Source organism: Grampus griseus (assembly GCF_964374135.1).
Source record: "Grampus griseus genome assembly, chromosome: 2".
In the NCBI taxonomy this organism is placed as follows: Eukaryota; Metazoa; Chordata; class Mammalia; order Artiodactyla; family Delphinidae; genus Grampus; species Grampus griseus.
In genome coordinates, this window is record NC_139018.1 from 29,690,885 (window position 1) to 29,708,670 (window position 17,786).

Below are 17,786 nucleotides of genomic sequence, written 5' to 3' on the forward strand. Positions count from 1 at the left end.
TAATATAAAATAAATTAGAATCATCAGGATGAATGGTCTGACTAGTTTCTTTTATCATCATGTCAGTAAGGCACCACCCCAAATCCTTCAGAAATGTCACCTAATTTTCTGAGACCTAACCCAAAGATAGGAGAATCAAAGATAATAGAACTTTCTAAATTTGTTGCAACATTCAAATCCCCTGGGGGGAACTGCTGATGTAAAGGTGATTATCGTTGTTGTCTACCTGTTGTTTTTTCCTACCTAGGACAATCTAATCCTTTACATCTGTTACTGAGACTATGTAGAGAGTAGACCCTCTAATCACCATTAACACTGGGAGTGAGTGTTAATTTAATTTTTTATAGGTACTTTAAAGTCACCAATGCAATTTGCTGCTGGTATTTTAGAGAGAAGGATTTAATAAAAAAATATGATGTTCACATCAATAGTGTCCCTTTAAGTCTTCCTGCTTACTTTGCATCTCTCTTTGCACCTAATGGGTATTGCCCCACTGCCTTTATATAGCACTTGAGGGAACACAAGAGCATTACTTGGGGAGAGAACTAAAGACTGTTCGGAGGTTCTCACTTCATGGTGGAATAAAGTTAATTAATATTATCCCAATATGCCTCCTGTTACATCTGATGAACATGATCTTGAACTTAAAGTTTGAGCAGACTCATGTATTAGGAATTTTTCTGTGGGGGATCTTGTTCAGCCATTGGAAGTGACGTTACTTGTGTTGTGTATTTTCTGAGTGAGGCATTTTTGATCCAGGGAGTAGAAGACTAGAGTAGAAAAGTTCTGGGTTCTGGACTCAATTCCTGTGTGAGTTTGTTTCTGTGTATCTCTGCCATGGTTTCTCTATCCCTAGGATATGGATGTTCCTTACCCTATCATAATATATAACCAACATTACCTCACCATGATTCTTAAAACAACTGCGTGAGGTAGAGTGGAGGTTATTTATTTCCATTTTGCTTATGAGGAAACTGAGGTTCGTTCAGGTTAAATGACTGGTCTGAGGTTCCAGGGTCAGTAGGTGTTATCTGGGTCTTCTAATACTCTTTCCTCAGGCTGTAGTGATGTCTCCACAGATCTCACTTTGAAGATTTCTTGAGTAAAATTAGTCAAGGGCTTTGAGGTCTTTCATTCAAGACCTTACTGGATTGAGAAGAGGCATCTGATGCTGTAAAACCAAAAAACCGCCAAGCTATTATCATCTTAGAATCCTGTTGAGAGGTTAGGTCGAAGTCTTCATGAACCTTCCCAAAGAACTGAGGTTGAGCTTTCTAAATGGTCAATGTGCTGATGGTGACATCAGGGTGGGGGTGAGGGTGGGAGGAGTGAGGTGGCAGGGGGTGAACACTTCAGGCTGTGTTTTGTTCACATACCCAAGTACTTCTAACACTGAAACATCGAATTATATGATACTGTTGCACTTAATAAAAGTGATTTCTGACCATTTATTCAAAATAACAGTTTAGGAAAAAACGTTCAGCTTGATTGATTTACAAAACAGCTGAGAGTGATGGAAGATCCCTGTCAGAACTAAACTTTACCAACTTTTTATTGGCTAAAAAGCATTGGCAATTAGGTTTCCAGAGTATTTCAACACTGGTCCTTAACCAATGACTAAGACTTAAATTTTTTTTAAGTTTTGAAATAAGTTCATACTTACAAAAAACTTGCACAAATAATAAAGAGAATTCCCACATACTCTTTACCCAGATTCTTCAAATAACCACAGTACAATGATCACAACCAAGAAATTCACGTTGAGGCAATACTACAATCTACAGACTCTATTCAAATTTTGCCAACTGTCTCACTCATGTCCTTTTTCTAGTTCAGGGTCCAATCCAGGATCACATGTTATGTTTAGTTGTCATGTTTTCTTAAAGTTCTTTAATCTGGGGTAGTTAGTTCCACAGTCTCTCTCTGACCTTCATAACCTTGACACCTTTGAAGAATACTGGCTATCATTTCATAGGAAGTCCTTCACTTTAGGATTGTGTGCTGTTTCCTAATGATTGAAAGCAGGTTATGCATTTTCGGTAAGAATACCACAGAAATGAGGTTGTATCCTTCTTAGTGCATAGTGTCAGGGGGTTCATGATTGATTTACTGCATTACGAGTGACTTAGAAATTTGGCCCTTAAGCTGAGGTTCAGGCTAGTATGTTTGTAGACCTTGGAGGAAAATATTTTCACTCATTTTGTGGCTAGGGACTGAGTAATAGCAGCTCAGCCCTGTGAAGGATAGGATGAAATTAAACATGGAGCCAGTGGATTTATTTGCAATCTAGTTGGGCAGACTAGATATTCATAAGTAGTTAAAAATGTGTAAGAGTGTCATGGGGTGGTATGTGATTATTTTTGCTGGGAATCACAGTAGTCAGGGAGATTTTCTTAGGGGAAGCCATCCAGATCAACAAAGAGCTCTAGCTTGACGGTTTAATCTGTAGGCAAAAGTGTCTATTGTCAGAGAGAATGGAGATAGAGCTCAACAAAAAGCAAAGCTGGGAATCGCAACCTGAAACATGTAAAATGGCAAAAATCACATTATTTTTTTTAAAGTGCTTAAGTATTGTTCTGTAGCATTTTGTTCATGTCACTAGGATTAGTGCTTATTACAACATACTAGGATTTTTTTGTAGTCTTTCTCATCAAACAGATGATAAGTTCCTCGAGGGCAAAGATGATGTCATTCGTGTCCCTTGGACAGTACCCGACACCATTGTGCCATAATTATTTGTTGAAACAAACAGAACTGAGCAATGTTTCTGAGCTAATTAGTGGAAGGATTTAGTGTCTCATTCTATGCATAGTGGATGTTCAAGAAATTTTGTTGGCAGAAAGGTTGAAGTTGTAGCTGGACACAGCAGCCATTGGTCAAGTGAGGAGGTAGATGAGAGCCAGGAGGCAGTGATGTGGGGTGGGGGGAAGTGAATGAGGACATGAGGATGGGGTGAGGGGGAAGTTGAAGATGTGTGGAGGGATGGAAAGTAAGCCTCCTGAAGGGGACTGAGAGGAGGAGACCAAGACATAGCAGGACATTCCCAGTGGCCTGCAGTTGGCCCAGAAAGAGAAAATGGATTTAGGAGCAGAAAGTTGGGAACCAACCAGCTATTTTCGAGATGGCTTAAGTAGGGCAGAAGAAGACTCGTGTGTGTGTGTGTGTGTGTGTGTGTGTGTGTGTGTGTGTTGGGGGGTCAAAGGTAGAAATTTGAGGAAATGGAAAGGGCATGGGGTATGGTTATGAGACAGACTCACCAAATGAGCAGCAGAGGGGCCAGGGCGTCTGGGCCATTGGAATAGGGACAGGAAGACTCCTCGCAGGGGGTGAAAGTCTGACTGAAAGCCCAACTTGGCGGGTGCTCTCTGGGAGGTCTGGAGAAAGGCCAGCTGTTCTGTCACTGGAGTGAAGGGGCTGGAGGAGGTGGAACAGTGAAGAGATGAGCATGAGGGAAGAGGAGGGGAACCTGGGAAGGGGCAGCAGAGAAGCATATCTGAGAGGGAGACAGAGGGATGGGATGGGATGGAGAGGAAAGAAACAGGAACAGGTGTGGAGGGAGGGCTCGGTGGTGGGTGGAAATGAGGCCTTTCTCAGTCTCCCTTTGAAAGCATAGGTGGATGGGTAGAGTCTTAGCTTTGGAAATCCATCTAATCCAGTCCTATACACCTGACCAGTGAGTCATGCCTTGGGTACTAGGAGAGATAGGGGATGGGAAGGGGAGTTTCAACTTGGAAGAGGCTGATTGGCTCATTTGATTTTGAACTTTGTTCCCTGCTGGCTTGGCCGCTTTCCAGTTGGACCCCACTCCACCCCGGCCCCTGCTTTCCTCCTTCCCTCGCCACTCAGAGTGAGCTGGACACTCTAGGGGGCACCCACCTCTGCCCTCAAGAACTGCTTCTGGGGTGAAATGTGATAGTACTTGGTTTTCTTGCTTACTCCTTTGTGCCGACTACTCCATTCCAAAGACCAAGATAACGTGGCAGATTTCGTTTCGGCTAGAAGCAAAATCCATGCCTGGTTGGTAACCATCCAGGCTAAAGGACCCACCGGGTTTGAACTGCCACCACGTTCCAAGGCTGACACTTGGGATCACGGGGCTAGTTGAGGACTGGAACAGATATCTTGGCTTGATTCTCTGTCTGAGTAATTCTGACACCCTTGGAATCACTTGGGGCAGGATTAGGGGTGAGAGTGTAGGCATCAAAGCAGTGTCCTTTTGTCCTTTAGACCAAATGGGGCGTCCGTTGGGGTTTTCTATGACTGCAACTGGTCCTGTACCATAGAAACTACTCATTTCCACTTAGGTGACAGGCGACAGATTACATCGTAATGGTCTTTCTGGAGTATTTTAACAGGGAGAAGATTGTTTGTTTCATTTCCAAGTAGAGGAGAAAAAAAAGATTTTGCCAACACCCAGTTTTGCCTACTACGCCACCTAGGAATTGAAAAATCCAGCTGCATCCTGTTTCTTGTGTCATTCTGTTGCCCAGGAGCAACTGACCTGCCCCATTCCTGATTGATTTCGAGCTGCTGTTGTTAAAGGCACAAGAAACACTAGTTTGGTTCTCGTTGTACACAGCCGTGGCCTCATTCATGTGGCAATTAGTTAGTTGTTTCCGTTCTTTCTTTCTTTTATTTTTCAATTCATTTCATTTCCACCACTTCCTTAATTTAAATCTTTCTTTTTTAGGCAGTTGTCCTGTGCTGTTGTTTTTTGTTTTATCTTTCATTGCCTTTCCCTCTGCAGTCCACACTATGGCCCGGGGACTCTGGCGTCCTTCAAGCAAGCCATTTCCGAAGAAGGTGGAAAGAAGCCACGAGGATTTGCACCTCTTCCTCCTCCTCTTCCTCCTCCTTCTCTTCCTCTTCCCTTGCCTGGCCCCCTCCTGCGCATGTGTTTCCGCCAACACAGGAGCCTGGATTGTGGAAAAGCCTCCAGCACAACTCAGCTCAGCTCAGAGAAGTCTCTGGAATGGCCTCACTTTGTGCAATAAGAAGATTTTTTTTTTTTAAATCCTCCATTACATTTTCTGTAAGTGTCTGTGAGAAAGTATCCAGGTCAGACTGGAATTGCTCTACAATAGAAATAACTGAACACAAACAGACTGACAAAAGAAAAAAGAGTTAACTATTTTATTTATTTCAATATTTAAAAGAAAAGGTGCTGTTGTGGCACGGTATTTTTGTTTAAAGTACCTTCAACTTCAAAAGTTAAAAGCAATTTTGTGAAGACATGAAAATCAAAAGAGGACTTAATGTAAAATAAAGACTGCATATTAACTCTAAGGAAAAGTAGCCCACATTTTTAATAAGAGAATAAAGATCAACTCTGCTCTCTCAGGCTTTTGAAAAAGCCATTCATGTATGTTCTTTAGGTATTTTTATTTCTGCAAGTTGGATGTGGTAAGTGAGGAGTGATCAGTTTTTTTTTTCCTTCTTCAAAAGTCTATTGAAAGTGTTTGATTATGTGTTAAGACTTGACTGAAATAAATTAGCCACAAGGGCTATCAGCAGTCTCTCTGCTCCCCCCAAAACAAACAGACAAACAAACAAACTCTCCCCTCACCCAAGGCAAGCCCCATTTATCTGAGGTCAAGAAGCAGCCTGCCTCCTGGTTATCATGTTTGACAAGGCCTAGCTCTGAAAGGAATTCCATCTAGCGATTAAATGTATCTCTACGAGTTCAATAGATTTGAACAAAGACAGCTTTGTTTAAAATAGTACAGTGAAGGCAGAGAGAAAGAGAGAGGGGAAAAAGAACAAAAAATAAACATCAGCTGGGATGATATTAATTCTGTTCCCTAACAGCTCCTAGAGGAGACTTGCAAAGGGAGCCGGCTTTGGGGGCCTGAGATGCTGGGTGTCCCCAAGGCAAGGAAGGCCAGCCTGAAAGACTGGAAGCCTCAAATTCAGTTGCTGGTGGGGGTAAAAAGGAGAAAGGCGAGTGGTCTGACCTGTCCTTCTATGGCCATGTTGGTGGAAGTGAAGGTGGATTATGAAATGCATTCAGCATTGTGTCTGAGGCCTAGTGAAGGAGCTGGGGTGACCGGCCGGGCCACCGGGTTCTACTCCCAGTCTTACACGTTCATGCTCTTGAGTTTCCCTCACTGGCGAGCAGAGTCATAATGATCAACGCACAGTCTAACGCTGGATATTTCTCTCCGCAAAAGTCTTGAGCGGCAGTGTTAGTGAAAGGGTTCTGAGCCCGAGAGTCTCTCTTTCGCCTTTGCAAGGGCAGATTAGATGGGCACGGACTTCTTGCCAGCCCTTTCAAGGCCAGTCCCTGGAGGAGATCACCAGGAAGGTCTCTGTATCATTTTGTAGTCCTTCCTTTGACATTTTCTGAGAGAAAATGTCCTTTTTCAAGATGCTAATAATTATAATAATAATCCACTCTCCAACCAACTCCCACAAGTTATAACATGTGTAGAATCATGGTAAAGCTTTGCATAATGTAGGGTTTGTATCAAGTTTGTGTACGTTTCTGTTAAATAAAAGTCTGTTTCCAATGCTCCTATAGCATCTCTGTAAATTTTGCTTTTCCAACCTCATCCTGCATGAGTTCAACTTTCATACCGTCCTGTAGAAGGGACTCCTGGGAGGATTCTGCCCCTCTGCATGCCCGGGATTTGTTGAACCCTGTTGTTTTATTTAGAAGCGCAGTCTAGAACAGAGGTTGCCACTGGCTCAGCTGACAGGCGGTGGCTTGGAAAGTGAACAATGTCCAGGGTTGGTACCAGCGTCTGAGCTTTGAGTCCAGAGTTGCTGTCACCTACCCACCATCACCACGGCCACTGTCAACCTCTCCATGGCCTAAATGGATTTATGGAGAGCCTAGTTATGGATACTGACTTAATATACCCGTCCAATGTTGCCGTCGCACCTGTGCTAAGGTAGTCTTGCACGAGAATGCAAGATTTAGCGTGTGCTTGGAAAAAGCTGAGAGGTTACTGTTCCACTGCCTGAAAGGTAGTGATGTAGCCTCCCCAGCTGCCAGTTGGTGCAGCTGTAAACCGACCACCCCCCTGCCTGAGAGAGGTTTCTCCCATCTTCTCTGTGGGGTCCTCTAGGTCAGAGAGAATAGGACCAGCCTCTCGGGCCAGGTCTTGCCCTCTGAGCATTGCCAGCTCACGCTGAGGCCAGGTGGAGAGGGAACATGACATCATGTTGCTCCTGCTAGCATGTTCTATCTTACTTTAAAATGAACGTCACCTCGTGACATTCATTATGGACTTTATACATTTCTCTAGCAGTAAAAAGGATTCTTTCCCCCCAATCTACCCTCCTTAGGCTTTTTTCTTTTTTTTACTGTGGCAAAATATACATGACATACAATTTAAAATTGTAACTGTTTTTAAGTGTATGGTCAGCGGCATTATTTGCATTCACATTGTTGTGCAGCCATCGCCACCATCCAACTCCAGAACTTTTTCATCTTCTTCAATTGAAACTCTATACCCATTAAACGCCAACTCTCCATTTCTCCCTCACCCCAGCCCCTGGCAATCACCATTCTACTTTCTGACTCTGTGAATTTGACTATTCTAGGTACATCATATAAGTAGAATCATGCAATGTTTGTCCTTTTGTGACAGACTTGTTTCTCTTAGCGTAGTATCTTCAAGGTTCATTCATGTTGTAACATGTCGGAATTCCATTCCTTTTTAAGGTTGAACAATATTCCATTGCGTGTATATATCACCTTTTCCCATTCATCTGCCTGTAGATACTTGGCGTAGAAAGGAAGTTTTGCACATTTATGACACACCCACTTCCTACAGCGACTCATTTGAGACATTAGATCCAATTCAGAGGTTACCTAGAGGATTCAGTATCTTCTGAGGAGGGAAGTGATTACACCCGAAATCTTCCTTCTACTTTATACCTTGGAAAAGGGTACTTTGATGGGCGAACACTTTCTACCCAAAGTGTGTTTTACCTCACGACTAAGTCTTTCTTTGTAGAGACTGTCTTTGGGCTGCTTGTAGGGATGAGATGTCTAGCATGGAGCTATAGTATCAGCGTAAATAAGGATAGAGGAGACCCAGGAGAATCTAATGTCTCTAATGGCAGGTCCTGAGGGCAGGGACTGCCTTTTCCAAATAACTGATGGTGAGTTGTTGGCAAAGCCTGTGTGTGCTTTCTGTCTGTAGGTGATCACTGACCAAGTGGGAGGGGGAAAGTATACATGTGAGCCAGAGAATGAGAAAGATGAAAAGAAGTCATTTTTCCTCATCCATTTGGAAATATATTAGTTTGTATAAAGGGTTAGCTCTGGGTTTGACATTCAGATGCCTACAGAGCAGGTATCTTTAGTGAGTAAAGCAGGCCAGGGATGAGAAAATGAACAGTGCCAGGGAGACAGGGAGTAGCCGTTATGCTGAGCTTCAGGGCACAGGGGAGCAACAGAGAGTTAGGGGGTGTGTAGAGCCAGAGAGCACCTGTGCTCTGAATGGGGCAGCTGCCACCAGCTCAAGGGATGCTGCCTGAAAGAACACGGGCCCAGGCTTCCCAGGTCTTCTGGGTTTTTAAGAGGGGCCAAAAATTCAAAACTTTTGGTGAGATCTCCCTATTTTAAAATGTTGGTTGTAAATTAAAAACACTGAAGATCCACTTTGTGTGGGTGAAACCAAAGGTGAGCATGTGGCAGACACCCTCTGAAGGCTGTGGGGCAGCTCCCCAAGGCTGGAAGTCTGGTTAAAGTTGAAGTCGAGGTTAGGATGCCTTGACCAAACTCTTTCATGACAGCAGAACCTTGCCTTAACCTATGGAGGTGTCTAGTGTATCCTGCCTTAGAACTGTTATGTGCTGGGAATGGGTCCCTGGGTTGCTCTCTGGATGGAGCTAGATCATTATTCACCATGTGCTAGGGATTCAGGATGGGGTTCCAGTAAAAACATTCCCCCCATCCAGTCCTTTTCCCTCTGAAAGAGCTCCCCTTTAAAACTCTGGGCACAGCTGTATAGTTTAGAGATATGTTTTTTATTTCACTTTATTATTGATGATGAGTTATCTCTTATATCACATTTCTTTTACCCTTCTTTTCTAAGACCTTCAAATTATTCCATGAGACTAGAACGGAATTCAAGTTTTATTGTATCCCCAAACCAGCAAATTCACAACTGCTTTTGATTTAAAGAAAAACATATATGATATCTCACGAAGTGTCTTCTGAAATAAGATACATATAAGATGTAAAATACTTATAAATTTAAATAAAAATTCTGGAGGGATATATATATTTATATTATTTATAATATATATTTATATATACCATAATATATTATATATAACATATGTTTATCTATTATTATTATTACTCTAGAATTTTAATTTGGATTTGTCTTGTGATTTACATCTTCTATGCATCTTATTTCAGAGGACGCTTTGTAAGAGAGCCAGGCCAGATCTCATGCAAAGTAGTATGCAAAAACTACTCACTTGGCTCAGGGGTTTTTTTTGTTTTGTTTTCTTTTGTCAGGGTGGAGAGAAGGTTATTCTGAATAAGCAATTTGTTTTCCTTGTGATTTATAATGAGGGGTTTGCAAACTTTTCCTATAATGACCCAGATAATAAATATTTCAGGCTTTGCAGGCCAGAAGTCTGTTGCAACTACTCAGCTCTGGAGTTGTAGCATGAAAACAGCCCAAGACAGTGTGTAAATGAATGGACATGGCTGTGTTCCTATAAAACTTTATTTACAAAAATAGGCAGCTGGCCAGATTGGCCCAGGGGCCACAGTTTGCTGATCCTTGATTTAGAAAGCAACTATTATACTGTTAAATTGGATGGTGATAATATTTAGGGCATTTTCTAGGTCTCAGGACTAAGGAAAGAGAATTTCACATCATGAGGTGAAAGGCTAGGGGTGCATTTCAGGGTCAGCAATGTCAACTGTATTGAGGCCTATTTGCAAAAATGTTTCAGAGCCAAAATATTCCATCAAAAGATTTTAGAAAGCTGTCTACTAGATTTTCCAGTTTGAGTGCCGAGTCCAAACTACAATAGTGCAATGCTTATCTAAAGAGTCTGTCAATAATCTAGCTAGTCTATGTGCTGGCCATACAGAATAGTGACTCTGGGGATGCAATGACTAATGTTCATCTCTGGCAACTTAAGTATGAAAAAAGGCCAACTTTAAAATGGACGGATTTGTGCAAATGCATGTCATCTTATGAGATAAATGATAATGGAAATTTAGTGGAACCTGACACAGGAGGCATGGAATTGCTATAGTTAGAGAAATGGTCTCTTTCTGGTGACCGCCGATTCTTCAATGACTGGCTCTGTGAAATTGTTAATCACGGGGTGTTTAACAATTGCTGTGATGCCTTTGAGGATGTTGCTGTGATGCCTTTCTTTCTAAGAACTCAGATTCTGTGGTCATATTCAGAATTAGGAGACTTCCCCCACCTCCTCAACCTCACATCCCAAAAGAACTGTTAAGAAATAATTTTCCTCCCTGAATGGTGGGGAAGATTCCTGATACCAGACATCCTATTGAATTAAAACCTTCTTACAGGGACTTCCCTGGTGCGCAGTGGTTAAGAATCCGCCTGCCAATGCAGGAGACATGGGTTAAATCCCTGGTCCGGGAAGATCCCACATGCTGCGGAGCAGCTAAGCCTGTGTGCCACAACTACTGAGCCTGCACTCTAGAGCCCACGAGCCACAGCTACTGAGCCCGTGTGCCACAACTACTGAAGCCCATGCGCCTAGAGCTTGTACTCTGCAACAAGAGAAGCCACCGCAATGAGAAGCCCGCGCACCGCAACGAAGAGTAGCCCCCACTCGCCACAACTAGAGAAAGTCTGCACGCAGCAACGAAGACCCAACACAGCCAAAAATAAATAAATAATTAAAATAAATAAATTAAAAAAAAAAACCTTCTTTCAAATTGAATAGGAGGTGATCCTGAAGGGTGGCCTCTGAGCTAGTCATGCCAGGTGGCCGCAGCTATGCCAAATGTACCCAAGATCCCTCTTTAGCCCTTATTAGAGGATGCTCAGTTGTTTGGAAGGATCTGTAACTTTTCAGATCTCAGGATACCTTTTAGTGGTGCTTTTTGCTAGGTTCCCCTGGTTATTTCCAAGTTTCCTTAAAAGGGGCAGGAGTTGGGATGGACATGTTATATGTCAGCTCCATTTGCTGCAAGCTCTACCCTGTGATCACATCTGAGGTCACCCAGATGTCAGCTTTTAGGCATAGACTAAAAAAAGGAGAAAGGTTCTTCAGACCAAAAGTTAGAAACTCCTGTTATGTATTTTACATAAACATGGTATAAGCGGCACAATCCCTTGGTTACCTGATCTTTCCTTACACCAGAATAGGAAATACTTTGTTGAGAGGTGGTAACCGTGGCCATCAATGGTTTAGCACCAATCTGACTGATACAATTACATTGACCGTGCTGTTAGTGATCGCCCGGCAAGGCAAAATCATAGCTGAGATGGATCTGGAAGTCCTCGTGGAGCACTAGTTGAAGGAGTGTTGTGTTGTTTATTTTTGAGTGAGCATGTTACCAGGCCGTGTTATATTGGAATAACGTGCAAGGGTTGGAAAGTACTTCGCCACCCTATTTAATATTTGACACCGCCGTGTTCGAATTAGCTGAAAATAACTGTGGAAAAACCAAAAGGTACAAAAAAGATTAACAACATGTTTAAAGGGATGGACAGTAAGCCCCTTGAGAAAAGGTGAAAGGATTTGGGCTTGTTTAACTTGGGGAAGAGAATTAGGGGTCACTTAGTAACCATCATTATTTGTATCATTGAGAAAAATAGACTGACCAGTTGCCTTTGGTCTCTAGAGAGGACAGGAGGAGCACCTTGGGGCTTAGAACAAGTTGACAAACTTCTTTTGATATCAAAGATTTTTGACTATTGAGGTTCAAATGGAACTTGCTGATAGTCAAGGATTTCTCCTGTGTGGAGCTAGGGACGTGGGCTAGATGACCTTTTGGGGACCTGTCTACCTCTTCAATGCTTTGAATTGCAGCTGGGCAACCTGAAAGAGTGAGTGCCTGACTCACCACCAGGGTGTGGGAGGCATGGGGAAAATTAGTCTCACGAATGCTTATTACGATCGTGAACTAAAATTACATTTCTAGGCTTGCTCCTATTCACCCTGGAGCAATGTCCCAAGCCCGTGTGGGGACTCTTCTTGTTTTGATAGTGTGAGACACCAGCTGGAGAGTGAATGAGGTGGCAAGAGACATTTTCCTCCAGAGAAACACCAAACATGTGAAAAAGGAACAGTGAGAAGCAGCAGAAAAAACCACTAAGGCCAAGAGGCCACGAAGTGAAAATTGTTCTGTTGAAACTCCACCTGAATTCCCCTCCAGTTCTCAGGTCATCGGACCCCACCATGTCCAGTGTCATCCTTGGTGCGTGGACCTCATAGTTGCTCATATGGCCTGGATATTATTCCCAGCTGGATTTTGGTTGAAGACCTCACTAATATACATGGTTGTCTACTCTCTTCTCCTCTACTTGGTGGGGAAGAAAGGTCTTATTACAAGACAAAGTTAATTTTGTATTTGTGTATATTAGACAAAAATTCTGTTTGGGAAAGGCAGTGATCAGGATGCTTTCTAAATAACTTAGAAAAGAACTCCTATAGAATGGTTTTGCTTGGTATTTGATTTAAAGAAGTAGCAAGGATTGTGCTGTATGTAGGGTGTGAAGTCAACTTCCTGGGGGCCAGAAATATGTAAAAGAGGTTGGGAATGGAGGTAACTTGTGTAAGGGGGGTGGAGGAGGGGCGTGATGAATTGCTAGCATGAACACTTACGCTGAAACTGCTACTTGGCTGAGTTATGGGTTCAGAGAGATTGGCAGTTGGTAATTTTGAAAACGTCTTTAGTTAAAATAGATTGTTTTCCCTCCGTAGACATCAACCTTTTGTCCACAACTGAAGAATAGATGAATACATTTTGACCATATACTGTTACCTTGCATAATGACCCCCTAGTTATTGGTTTGCTTTATGATACTGATCAATTAATCAAACATTTATTGAAGGCCTTCTATGTTGCAATACTGTGCTAGGTTTTGCAGGACATAAAAGAGGAGCAAAGGAGAACTGAAACAAACTTTTGGGGGTACTTTCTATGTGCTAGTCACCGATAGGCTTCTTATACGTGTTAGCGTGTGAAAGCCATATTTAGTCCTTTCAGGTTAAGATTATTATTCCTGTTTCACAGAAGTGGAAATTGAAGCTCAGGGAGATGGAATTGACAAAGATAGTAGTCACAGCTGGTAAAGTCTGATATTTCTAATCAAGGGTTTTCTGGCCCTAAGACTCTCTCCACTGTATAAGAAAGCTTTTCTGTTCATGAGGAGGAGAGACAGGCAATTAGTATATTATTTAAGACAAGACCATCTAATTAAGTGTCAAGTTGGTGCAAAATGGGCCCAGCAAAGGGAGCTCAGCAAAGTATCAGATGGGCTCAGCAAAGGGAGTTAGGATTAGGAGTGCAGGCTGAAGTATGTCTTCATGGAAGGATGAGTAGGGCTTCCCTGGTGGCGCAGTGGTTGAGAGTCTGCCTGCCGAGGCAGGGGACACGGGTTCGTGCCCCGGTCCGGGAAGATCCCACATGCCGCGGAGCGGCTGGGCCCGTGAGCCATGGCCGCTGAGCCTGCGCGTCCGGAGCCTGTGCTCCGCAACGGGAGAGGCCACAGCAGTGAGAGGCCCGCGTACCGCAAAAAAAAAAGATGAGTAGAGCTGGGTGGGTAAAGAGAAGGCAGGCCACTGACAGCAGCAGGGGGGAATGTCTGAACAAAAGCTCAGAGGTGCGAGTGACATTGTAGGTTTGAAGCCGTCACAGAGATGAGCCTGAAGGGAGTTGGGGGAGATCCTGGGCTGTAGTGAGGAGTCATAGGAATGTAAGTAGCATCCTCATTGTGGTGGGGCCTGATCCATAGCAAAGGAAACAGGAATGGTAGGAAGTCAGGGGCGTCATGAGTTCTCGAGCAGGAGAATGTGATGTTTAGGATGGTTACGCGAGGACAGCCCCAACACACATGTCAAGAAGTTTGGGTTTCGTACGTGCTTCCCACCAGGCTGCCTCTGACCCTGTTGTGGTTATAGGATCCTAGCCCTTGTGGGGAAAAGAAGTGATCAGATTCCTTCTAAATGCCTTTTAACAGAACCCCACTGTATCCTGTCTTCTCTGTGACACTTGTCCAGCTGATGAAAGGTTCATCTTTCTCGGTATCAAACGATTCCGTGGGCATCGTCCGTGAAATATACTCTGAAACCAGAGAATCTTCTATTATACTACCGATTGGTTTGCAGTGCATTTGGGGAGGAGTATGGGATATCCCAAGAGGCTGGTTGGCCCCAGAGAGCTTTATATCTGACAGACCAGTTGAAATTTGGGGTCAAAATCTATGATTGTCCTCCTAGTCAAGTTGGAGAAAGGGTTGATTTGGAAAAGCACCCTTTGGACTGAAAGGTCAGTGAATGTCACTGAGGAAAATCAAGGCAACCAGGCTTAGATTCTGGCCATGGCCTTTGTTTGGGGGTAGCAGCTCCTTTTGGTACCACTGTCTGGACACCCGTAGCTGATTTACCTGTTGGAGGATGAAGAAGCTGTGAGATTGCAACCCCCTGTCCTCATTTCCATTTCTATCTCATACTCCCCACTTCATCTTGTTGATGGATTCCTCACTGGCCCCTGAGGCTGGAAGAGGTGTAGCCGTGTGTGCAGACTACGGACAGTGAGTCCAAAGTTCATGGGCCATCTTCTCCATGGCAGCCAAGCATGGTTGGCTCTTCCTGACGTGCTACATCATAGCCACCACACTCTCCATGGAATCTTCCTGGCGGCCTTGACAGGGGTTACTGTCCCACTTAGCAGACGAGAGACCAAAACTCAGAAGGGTTAAGTGACTTGGCCAAAGATACACAGAAGTGGTAGGGCCCAGACTAGGCTCCAGATCTTCTTTCTGATATTAACACGAGTGCATTTGCATTGCTTGTTACTCGCCTGTAATGTTCAGTGACAATTGCCTTGACTTAGGCCTGGCTAAAAGTGAGAGCCCTGGACGGAAAAGGTCATCTGACAGCACAGAATTGAAACGGTAGAATAATAACCACCTTCCCTGGAAAAATGATTGGATCCACCCCTTCCCCTTCCACCCACCCGCCCAACATTTATGCAGCACCTGGGCCTCGTACAGCACTATCTCACCAAACTCTTTCAAAATCGCTCTCTCCTTCATCTGCCTTTAGACTTTAACATTGCCATAGATCTGGAACAGCCAACGTTCCGGGGCTGAGTTTTAACTGCCTCTAGCGCAGTGTTCTGTGTGTTTCATGCATCTACATACTGGCTTGAAATTTCCCTGCGTGTCCCATAGAGAACACCTCAGGCCTGCCTCAAATGGTGCATGAAGTCTATCATAGGCAACCCTCAGAGTGGGTTTTGCCCTGCTGAGGCTGAGAAAGTTGGCTTTAAACGAAGTCTCTGCCTGGTGATTGGCGCAGGGAGACAGAGCTTCAGAGACAGCAGCTTGCCCTCCCTGCTCCCTCTCCATTAATTCCAGGAAACTCTGCAGCTGCTGTCCCTGCTCTCCTGTCCTCCTGGTCTCTCCCCTGCGCTAATCACAGCTCATTTCCGCTGCATGCCTCATTTGGGAGAAGAGCGCTCCAGGGCTCCCAAAATGTGAAGAGGGAAATTAAGGATGGTTGGCCAAATGGGTCAGTCCATCGTCACTGGGACCGCCATCCTCCTCCCTGGAAGGCCCCTGTGCTTTGTCCAGGGCTCACTGGGTGAGAGTTTCCCCGTGGGTTTTTCCCAGGACCAGGTGGGGCTGGCTTTGGATGCTAAGGAGAGAAGGGGGACCAGGCTCTCTGAGCGCCAACTACACGTCATCATAGGTTCTCTAATCTCCTCACTTCCTTTAATGACCTGTGATGTTGGGCCTATATTACAGCTGAGGGAACTGAGGTGGAGAAAGGTTAAATAGTAATTTGCCCGAAACCTGGTAAATGCATATGTCTATTTCACTTCAAAGGCTGGGTTCTTTCTTTCCTTTTTTTTTTTCCTTTCTCTTCCTTTTAACCATTGCCCAAGGAGGTGGACCCTCCTGCGTCCTCCCCCTCCTTCCTTAAACCATGGGCTCTGGGCTTCTGTTCATTCTTGTTTCCTGTCCTCCAGCCTCCTCTGGGAACCTGGCTTTTTCCTATAGTAGCAAGAATCCCACTGGCTACTGGGCAAATCCATCTTCGCTGGGAGTCCTGTTACCCATTGGCTGGCCAGCATTGTGGGTTTAGCCATATGCTAATGAATCCAGGTTTCCCAGCAAAGGACAGACTGGGCAGTTGCAAAGAGCCAGCTGCCCTGGCCAGGCCTGTCTGTGCCGGGCAGCTCCGTAGGACCATTTTAGGTAGCTGCGCGCTTGTCAGGTGGGGAGCGAAGGGCTCTCTCTGACTCCCAGGTAGGGCACAAAGGGACTTCTTTCCCTTTCATTACTTCTTTTTAAGTCCCCTGGGCATCATTTGGTTGACCTGCTTCAAAAGAAACTCAGTCTCCATCTTTGTAACTAAGGAGTCCAACCTGGTATTGGTCAGATGATCTTGAAAGTTCCAGGGCGCCATTTTAGCGAGAATGTGACGTTATAAAAAATTAACCTTTTTCTTCCATCCCCCCCATCTTCCTGCCTTACCCCCATTGTCCAAGCGAAGGAATGTTTCTAAGGAGAGTCCTGCTTCTGTGAAAGCCTTTAGATCTATCCCTTCTGGAAATTTCTCCCTCCCAGTAGGCTGTGGAAAAGGGAGCTGGGCGCCAAGCGGACGGTACCCAGGAATACCTTAGCCTCAGGGTTTGATGTGCATTCACGCTTCCGGAAGGCAGGGTCAGGAGGGGTCAGCTGGCAAGGCCCCAGGGGCTCGTTTGCTGTCGTGGCTGAACAGGAGCAGAGGCAGCCCTGGGAGCAGGATGCCAAGATGCCAGACCCCCCAGGGGACGCTCCCAGGGGACAGTCCGCGCTGTGGAAAGATTTAGGAGGCCTGGGTGAGAGTCCCAGCCCTGCTGCCACCATGCCCTGTTACCCTGGGCATGTCGCTTTACCATTTGGGGGCTCGGTTTCCTTGGTTTTTTTGGATTTTTTTTGTTTTTTTTTTTTGCGGTACGCGGGCCTCTCACTGTTGTGTCCTCTCCTGTTGTGGAGCACAGGCTCCGGACGCGCAGGCTCAGCGGCCGTGGCTCACGGGCCCAGCCGCTCTGCGGCATGTGGGATCCTCCCGGACCAGGGCACGAACCCGTGTCCCCTGCATCGGCAGGTGGACTCTCAACCACTGCGCCACCAGGGAAGCCCCTCCTTGTATTTTTTAAAGGAGGGTTTGGACCAGGTTGTCCAAGGTTCACCCTGGTGCTGACAGTCAGAGGCTCGGGTGGATCACGTCAGGAATGTGACACTGCGCTATCCTATCAGAGAAACTGGTTTGCATTTTTCAAGCCCCTGGGGTCGCTCTGGTGGTGGAAGGTTTAGGCACTGTTGCGGGGGTCGTGGAGGGGAGGTGGTGGTTTATATGTTTATATTCTCCCTGCAACCCCCTGCAGCATGACCACTGATCATGTCTGGGAGGTAGCTGCCCTCTCCGCCTGCTCTCTCTGTCCACCCACACGTGTGACCCCCCTGGCCCCCCAGCTCCATCCACTTCTTCTCCTGATTGAAAAGGCAGATGGAGACCCGGCTGGGTTAGGGTTGGGCAGGGCATCTTCCCTGTGGGTCCGGGGTGCCTGCGGAGGGCACACCTGCCGAGAATCACTGCTGTCT

At 45.1% G+C, this 17,786-nt stretch overlaps 1 protein-coding gene across 2 annotated transcripts in view; it reads left to right on the top strand.

The window, feature by feature from the left end:
• The window catches only part of DPF3 (double PHD fingers 3), a gene marked incomplete at both ends in the record, with an annotated part of 255,039 nt that overhangs the window by 207,363 nt on the left and 29,890 nt on the right, over positions 1-17,786 (top strand). The window contains one exon of one of the 2 annotated variants that reach the window (XR_014296384.1): positions 4,748-6,406. The exons of the other annotated variant lie outside the window; for it this stretch is intronic. Of the gene's footprint in view, positions 1-4,747; positions 6,407-17,786 lie in introns of those variants that run through there. 2 annotated transcript variants of the gene reach the window in all.